Raw genomic sequence first — 9,138 nt, forward strand, 5'->3', positions numbered from 1 at the left:
AGGTTAGCAGGGGATGGGGGAAGAGTCCCCAGATGGTGGTTCCAAAGATCCTTCTGGGAAACCCAATTCAACTTCCCTCCTGGTGCATTTTTATCCACCATTCTCTTGAGCGTACACATCTTTTGGTTTCTTGTCTCTCACTCAGCTGACTTTCTTTACTTCTTTGGGGTTCATGTATCAATCGAGCACCTCTAGTGTGCAGCCTGATGCCTGGCACTAAGCACACTCCCCACCCCAGTCAGTATTTGGATACTGTGATGGGAAAACAGAGTGAGAGAGGGGACCTCTTGAGGTCTTCTGTGGCCTGGAAATCCTCCTACCTAGAGTCTTATCTCCATCTCTCCCAATGTCCCCAGACCCCCAGGGTGGGCACAAGGGTCTGATTTCTTTCTTCTCTCTCTCTCTTTTTTTTTTTTTTTGCCACACCAGGCATCTTGTGGGATCTTAGTTCCCTGACCAGGGCTTGAACCTGGGCCCTCAGTAGTGACAGTACAGAGTCTTAACCACTGGACTGTCAGGGAAGTCCCTTTTTCTTCTCTTGACCACAAAAGAGAAGGTACCAGGACTGTTCTTCCTCTGAGTGTCTACCTAGAAACCCTTCTAGTGTCTACACAGGCACTGTCCACACCCATGGAGTGGATTATTTAACATGACAGTAAATGTGTGGGTTCAGGAGCCTTGGTTCAGTCCTAGCTCTGCCACACCCTAGCTGAGCTTAAGCAAGTGACCTAACTTTCCAGTGCCTTGGTTTCCCCATCTGTAAAGTGAAGGTAACATGAGCACCCGTTAATTACTGATTAAATGCCTTACTTCATTCTGTGTGCTTGAAACAGTGCCCGGCACATAAGCATTTAATAAGTGTTAGCTGTTATCATAATTATTATTTTATTATTTTGGATTCCAGCTTCCTTCTGAGCTTCTAAAGATGAGATCTTAGGGGTCTCCCACCCCGAAGATGGAGCAGGAAAGAGGTTTCCCAATAGCATTAGAAAGCTGGGACCACCCCTCCTTTTGCAAAGCCTGCTCAAGAGGTGAGGTAGCATGGAGAGGGAGACACGCTTCTGTGAAAGCATGGAGTGTGCAGTGCACACACACAAACACATGGATATACACGTTCGCACACACAGTCCTTGCCCCACATGCCCCCTTTTAGAATGACTTGGGCACAGAATGACACACAATTACCCAAAGCTCCTACACCAGCCACACACCTGGCCACACACATTTTGTACAACACCCAGGCAGATGGACAGAGTCATGGGGACACTGACACACACAGTCCTTTACACACGGTCACAGCTGCCCAAATACCACTGGGATTAACACAGACCTCACTTGCTGTCACTCTGCCACTCACACACAGATACACAACTCCAGGTCACAGCCTCACAAGCTCCCACTGTCACAACAGCCCTTCAAATCACAGCTTCCAGCTCTGCCTCACGTACACACACCCTCTCCCAGTCCCGCCCCAGCTCACGCACAGCCGGCCCCACACCTGCACAGCCACACACACAAACTCTCAGTCACACCCAACCGTGACACAAAGGCACCCACGTTTACCCAGCACCCCTCCAGCACCTCGCACACATCCCCATCAGTCACACACATGCGAGTCCCACCCCCTGCCCACACTGGGGGTGCTGGCGAGGAGTTGGGGGCTGTGATGGGGGGCGTGAAGGACAAGTAATGCCCAAACCCCACTGAAGTCCCCTCCCACAACCCCACTAAGCTCGAGCGAGATGGCGGGTGTGGGCTCCGGGTCACCGAGAGGTTGAGAACCCCGAAGCTGGAGTCAGGTGGTCCCCCAAGCCTAGGATGCTTTGAAGCTGAATTTAAAGCTTCCCAAAGCCAGGGTGGACGGCCCAGCCCTTCCCCCACTGCGACCCCCCTTCCCTCACCGCCCCGGGGGGGAAGCCATGGAGCCCCCAGTCCCGTTTCTGCGGGACCTCCTGAGCCCCCTCCCCTCCTGGAGCCCTCCGCGCCCGCACCTGCCCGCCGGGCCCCTACCTGTCCGGCGAGGCCTGAACACAGTAGCAGCAGCAGCAGCGGCGGCGGCGGCGGCGGGACCGCGAGCGGCCACATGACGTGCCCCCGGCCCGGCGTCCCGTCTCCCGCCCGCCCTAGCGGCGCCTCGGCCCGGGGACCGCCACCAGGCGCGACCCCGCCCGCCCGCCGGCCAGGGCGACCCTCCGCCGCCGCCTCCCCCGCCTCGCCGGCGGCTGGGATCCCGCCCCACCCCCGCCCCCCGCGCTCGCTCAGAGTCTTTGTTGCGGGCTCCGCCCCCCGCCCAACCCCCAGCTCGTTTTCGAGAGCGGATCTTGCTGGGTCTGGGGGTGGGGAAGAGGGGGAAGGAAGATGGAAGGAAGAAGGGGAGGGTAGTTGGGGACGCGACCCAGAACCCCAAGGCCATGGTGGGGTGGTCATGGAGATGGGGGGAGGGAGTGAGGTTCCATCACGTGGTTGTCAATTTCCCCTCCCTGGACATTTCCTACGTTGTCAGTGAGCGGTGGGAGGGGGATCAAGGGATGGAGTAGTAGGAGGAAGGCCTGGCAGCAAAGAAGAGACATTGAGAGGCCTCATGCTTAAAGAAGTCAGGAGTGAACAGAGAAACTGAGGCAGAGTGTGTGAAACTCTTCTTTGCAGGAAGGGGTCACGGCCATGACACGGGGGGTGAGGGGTGGGGTGGAAGAAGGAGACAAAAAGGAAGACAGATACAGCAGGCGGGAGATGGTTAGACTAGGCCGAAAGGGGTGACCAGCTGGTGGGCACCTTGTTTTCACCTCCTCCCCTTCTCCAGGGGTCCTCGGGCTCAGTCTCCCTTTTTCCACCACACCTGGGACAGTCTCTCCCTCTCATTTCAATGGCCCAAGATTGGAGACTAGAATCCTAAGAGAATCAGCCACCTCCACACAAAGCTATTTGCAGATGAAGAGCGTCCTTGTCTTGCCTCCATCCTTTCTCTGCCTCCCCCTTCATCGGTTTCCCCAATCATCTTCTCTCTCCAAAGTCCCTCTATGGCTTTTTGGCGGGGGAGGGGTAGTGACCAAGCAGGCCAGTCAGGTTATAGAGGAATCGATCATAAATATTGGGAATGGGGAACCATGGAATTTTGCTGATCCTACTGTGTGGGACAGATAACAAGTTACAGGTGTTTTTGTCAAAGCAAGGAGAAAGAGCTTGTTATATGACAAGACCTGGGTTCCACCCTGGTCTGTCCCTTCTCGGCCATGCAATGCCAGGCAAAGAGCTTTCCTTCTCTTGGGAGAACTGTTTCCTCTTGAGTTGTCAGGGACTTTGTGACTCATGAATAAAGAGAGTACCTAGCCAGCAATCAATGCCCAGAGGGTATTACTACATTGAAGGCTATATTAAAATTATGATCAGGTCATACTGCGGTCAGGGTCATACTCAGTATCCTGATTGTACGTTGTCAGTTTGGACATCAGCGCCATTGGGAGTCCTCACTATGGTTCATTCAGCTCCTGCCAGGTGGCCGTTACCCTGGTAGCCCCCTCCTCCCTCTGCTGCTTCAGCCCTTGGAGGTGGTAGCTTGCTACTCCTGAGTAGATTCACTCTCTCGTATTTACTTTTAAAGCTTAACTGCCATCTCTATGACTAAATCCCCATATTAAATTCTTGCTATTGAACTATCTGGTGTGAGCTCTGTTTTTCTGACTGGACCCTGACCAATACACTCAATAGCTGTGGTCGGTGGCCAAGTTCAGTGTCCTGATCATGCTGTAGTCAGTGTCCTGTTAAACTGTGATCTGTGCTGCCATCAGCATCCTGGTTCTACTGGGGTCAGCACCGCAGTCAGTACTGTGGTCTCTACAGGTCTTAACTGTGCTGTGGTCAGTGTGGTGGTCAGCTTCCTGGCTGCGTTGTGCTCAGAGTCACAATCACTGACCTGGTCATGCTGTGGTCAGGGTTCTGACCTAGCTTTGGACAGTGCCCTGGCTATGCACTGTCGTTATGCATTATCATCAAAATCACGATCAGGTTTTACTGTGGTCAGTGTCACGCTCAGTGTCCTGCTTGTACAGTCGTCAGCTTTGAGATCAGCATCATGGTCAATGCTATGATGAGCATGGTGTCTGCCTTCCTCTGTGGTTAGTGTCGTGGTCAGAACTGAGCACCAGCATTGAAAAGAGATCAGCTTCTCAAGGACCTTGTACAACAAAACTGTTGGGCCAGGTGGCTTGGGGTCTGGCACTGGCAGTTGGCTCTCCACAGTGTGCAGAGGTAGGGTAGAAGAGCAGTGGATCCCTGCCAACTCTGAGTATCCATTGGCTTTACTCACCTATGACCCCTCTATGTCTCCAGCTAGAGGGAGAAACAGTCCAGGCCTTTGTTTTCCTTTACTCTGCACAGGGCCTGACATGAAGAAGATGATCAAGAATAATTTAACGAGTAAATGAACCTAAGCCATGCATGTCTACCCATGTCTTTGTTCTTGCTAATCCCACCATATATTATTCAGTGCTCCTTTGATAGCAAGTAGCCACTTTAACTGTCTTAAACAGTAAAGACTATCTGTTATCTCACAAAACTGAAAAAAAAAAAAAATCCAGAGGTAATGGAATGCAGGCATGGCTGGATCCAGGGATTCTGTCATATCATCAGAATTCTGTCTCTCCCCATTTATCATCTACTATTCTTTATGTTGTTGTTGTTGTTCAGTCACTCAGTCATGTCTGACTCTTTGTGATCCCCTGGACTGCAGCACATCAGGCACCCCTGTCCTTCACTATCTCCCAGAGTCTGTTCAAACTCCTGTCCACTGAGTCAGTGATGCCATCCAACCATCTCATCCTCTGTTGCTCCCTTCTCCTTCTCCTCCTGCCCTCAATCTTTCTCACCATCAGGGTCTTTTCCAATTAGTTGGCTCTTTGCATCAGGTGGCCAAAGTATTGAAACTTCACCTTCAGCATCAGTCCTTCCAATGAATATTCAGGACTGATTTCCTTTAGGATTTACTGGTTGGATATCTTTGCTGCCTAAGGGACTCTCAAGAGCCTTCTCCGGTACCACAGTTCGAATGCATCAATTCTTTGGCGCTCAGCTTTCTTTATAGTCCAACTCTCACATCAATACATGACTACTAGAAGAACCATGCTAAGTCACTTCAGTCGTGTCCGACTCTGTGTGACCCCATAGACGGCAGCCCACCAGTCTCCCTTTTCCCTGGGATTCTCCAGGCAAAAACACTGGAGTGGCTTTAACTAAACAGCTCTTAGTCAGCAAAGTGATGTCTCTGCTTTTTAATCCCTATTCTCTATAAGGGATCTCTTTTAGCCAGGAGATGACATAGATACTTCCCAGAACCTTTCATCTTCCAAGCTCAGCAGCTTTAGCAAAAAGAGAGCTTGCAAAATAATGACTCTCATTGGCCCATCTCAAGTTATGTGCCTATCTCTGAGCCAATCATATTTCAAGTGTAATTTCAATTACACTTGATTGTGTAGCTTGACCAGACCTGGTTCATAGATCACCCCTCCAGAGCCAGAAAGAGGAGTTAGCCTCATTTAAACTATATTGGATAGAAAACAAGGGGGTAGGGGTGGAGGAGATGAAACTTTTACCATTGAAAGAGGGAAAAAATTCTATGTATTAAAACCAAAGACAATGAACTGTCTCAGCACCATCCCAAGCCCCTAGTGTCCCTTCCTATACTACAGAAGCTGCAAAGCTAAAAACTATGTTTACCAGACTCCCTTGCAGCTAGATTTCTGTATGGCAATGAGATTGCATCAACTGGAAGCATGAGATGTGGGTGGGGGAAGTGAGTGAAGGTGGGTGGAGGTCATGCCTCTATTGTGTTGCAGTGATGTCTAGCAAGCACAGTTGTAGAGACACTAGGTTTTCCTGCAGGAAGTACTGTCTACAGTCACCAGTGCCACTCGCTTTTGTTGAGAGGCAGTTGCAAGTGACAATGATGGAAGCTTCCAAATCTCTAAGTTAAAACCAGGGAGAGAGATATATATATACTTAAGTTTTATTGAGATATAATTCACATGCCATATAATTTGCTCTTTAAAATGTACAATTCAGTGGGGTTTGGTATATTGCAGTATTAATTTTTTTAAGTTGTAGTAAAATACATGTATCATAGAATTCGCCATTTAAACCATTTTTAAGGGTACAATTCAATGGTATTAATGACCTCTGTGGTGTTGTGAAACTATCAACATTTTTTTCAATTTTTAGTTTTTATTTATTTATTTTCAGTTCATTTTTATTGGAGTATAGTTGATTCACAATGTTGTACTAGTTTCAGGTGTACTGCACAGTGAATCAATTATACATATACACATATCCACTCTTTTTTATATTCTATCCCCATATCAGTCATTACAGCATACTAAGTAAGTTCCTGTGCTATAGAGTAGGTCCTTATTAGTTACCTGTTTTATATATAGTAGTGTATATATGTTAATCCCAATCTCCCAGTTTATCACTCCCCCATGAAACTGTTTTCAGAACTTTTTCATCTTCCCAAAATTTTAGATATTCTATATAAGTAGAATCATACATTATTTGTCCTTTTTTGTCTGGCCTCTTCACTGAGCATAATGTTTTCGAGGTTAATCCATGGTATAGCAAGTGTGAGAACTTTATTCCTTTTTATGGCTGAATAATATTTCATCATGGGCTCCCCAGGTGGCCATAGTGGTAAAGAACATGCCTGTCAATGCAGGAGACAAGGAGATGCGGGTTCAATCCCTTGGTGGGGAAGATCCCCTGGGGGAATGCATGGCAACCCACTCCAGCATTCTTGCCTGGAGAAGCCCCATGGACAGAGGAGCCTGGAGGGCTACAGTCCATAGGGTCGCAAAGAGTGGACACAACCAAAGCAACTTAGCACTCAATATTCCAATGCATGGCTAGACTAGATTTTATTTATGCATTATGGTGCATTCTTGAAGTCAGTGGTTCCCAGTGTGTTATTCCCCCCCTTCCTGTGAATAATAGAGGCAGAAGCTCCTGGAAGCACAAAGTTCCCTGATTTGGGGCCTTATTTCCCACAGCTAATCCCTGATTGACATGTGCTTGGAACATGCATTCCTCTTATTTGTATGAAGAAAACCTCATCATTCACGAAGCCCTAATACCCCGGGCTATGTGAGACTATCCACTCAGGTCTACATCTCTTTTATTTTTTATTTTTTTTGGCCATGCCTCACAGGGGGACAACCCCATGCCCCCTGCTGTGGAAGTGTGGAGTTTTAACCACTGAACCACCAGGGAATTTCCTACATCTCTTTAATAACAACCGTCCCACTCATCGAGCTCCCACTTAGGACTCAACACCAGGTGAAGTCTTTTCCATTGCTTCTTTGAATTCCTCCAACAACCCTTGAGGTAGAAATTATTATCCCCATTTTAAGATTGAAAAGTCTGAGGCTCAGAGAGGCTAGATAACTTGGCCAAGCCTGCCCAGCTATGGATAGCAGACACAGGATTCAAACCTAGTTCTGTCTGATGCAAAGTCAACCTATTGACCTCCGTACTTTTGTATTGGTTTATTTGTTCTGCATCTTTCCTTTCCTATTATTCCAATTAGACAACTGAGGGTCAGTCCTCCTGAAGACCCCTGAGAGAGTATGTAGATGCTGGTTGCCCTTCATAATTGTCGCACAGGAGGGTGAGGGAGGTGGGTTTTTATTCTCCAAGTCCCATGTGTCACTGGGGAAGGGCTGCTCCCAGAAGTGTCAGCTCCTCAGCATTTATGGTCTGGCCAGCATGTGAGCTGAGACATCCCTGAAGCTGAAATGTGCACAGGAACCCATGAGGGCAAGGGGTATACAGGCAGGGAACTGACATCATCTGCCTTGGTCCCATTTTTCAGATGGAGAAATTGAGGCTCAGAGAACTTAAGACACTTGAGCAAGGCCACAGAGGGTGTATAGCAGAGCTTAAGACCATAATTTGATTCATGTGCAATTCCAGACACGAGATTCTTTATTTTTCAAATTTTATTTATTTAGTTTTAGCTGCACTGGGTCTTCATTGCTGCGTGCAGTCTTTCTCTAATTTTGGAGACCGTGGGCTACCCTTCATTGCAGTGGCTTCTCCTGTTGCACAGCACAGGCTCCAGGGTGTGTGGGCTCAATAGTTGTGGCACATGAGTTTAGTTGCCCCACAGCATAGGGGATCTTCCCAGACCAGGGATGGAACCCATGTGCCCTGCATTGGCAGAAGGATTCTTAACCACTAGACCACCAGAGAAATCCACAAGGCTCTTAATGCTATGGTTGCTGGGGATATCTGGGCCAGCTCCTCCAGTGTCACGTGGCTTCCAAAAGACCTGATCTATCCCAGGTGAGCTGAGCATCATCTCTTCCCTTCCCCAGCTTCCGCCATCTCCATGGCGATCATTCCAGGGCCCTTCCAGTCCAGGGCTCCCAATCCCGCCCCTCCCATTGCTCACCCAGAATGGAGCCCAACACTCTTTCCGTGTCCTGGTAAAGGTTCCAAGGTTGAGCCCTTGAGCTTGGGGTTCCCCACAGACTGTCCCCACCGTCCAGCCCCATTCTTTCCTTCTTGTGGGCCTTTCTCAGAGTGGGACTGTAGCCACCCCAGGAAATCCCTCCTCTCCAGGTATCACACACACACACACACACACACACTGAATGACCATATGAAAATAGGAATTTGTGCTCCAGTTGCATAGGACTGGCCTCAAGTCAACTGACACAGAAGCACACAACATGAGCATACGGTCACTCAGGGACACTACACCCCCATAAGTGGTCCAGGCACAATGCCATGCTCAGACTGAACAGTGTCACCCAGAACCAGTACGCACAACCACAATCGACATACAGCCAGATACGTGCTCCAGGCACAAGGGCCCCAGAAACCACTCCACCCCCGCGCACACACACACACACACACACACACACACACACACACATACACACACACCCATCAAGGGGAGGAAGAACATCAGAGGTGAACCAGCCAGTTACCCAGGAACCAGCACTCACACAGTTGACCCAACGCACACACAGACCCCAAACACAAAAAATACACAAACCTCACAGTTCCGGCACATAGCTCAAGAACACAGATTCACACACATAGAGATTTGTAAAACAGATTGTTACTAAATTAGCATGCGGGACTCCCTTG

The 9,138-nt window shown here is 49.0% G+C and overlaps 1 non-coding gene across 1 annotated transcript; it reads right to left on the minus strand.

The window, feature by feature from the left end:
* Nucleotides 1-448: 448 nt before the first annotated feature.
* On the minus strand, nucleotides 449-521 carry TRNAD-GUC (transfer RNA aspartic acid (anticodon GUC)). Its single transcript has one exon. It is a non-coding gene; the product is annotated as a tRNA-Asp (tRNA).
* Between the last annotated feature and the right edge of the window lie 8,617 nt (nucleotides 522-9,138).

Source organism: Bubalus kerabau, chromosome 1, assembly GCF_029407905.1.
Source record: "Bubalus kerabau isolate K-KA32 ecotype Philippines breed swamp buffalo chromosome 1, PCC_UOA_SB_1v2, whole genome shotgun sequence".
In the NCBI taxonomy this organism is placed as follows: domain Eukaryota; kingdom Metazoa; phylum Chordata; class Mammalia; order Artiodactyla; family Bovidae; genus Bubalus; species Bubalus kerabau.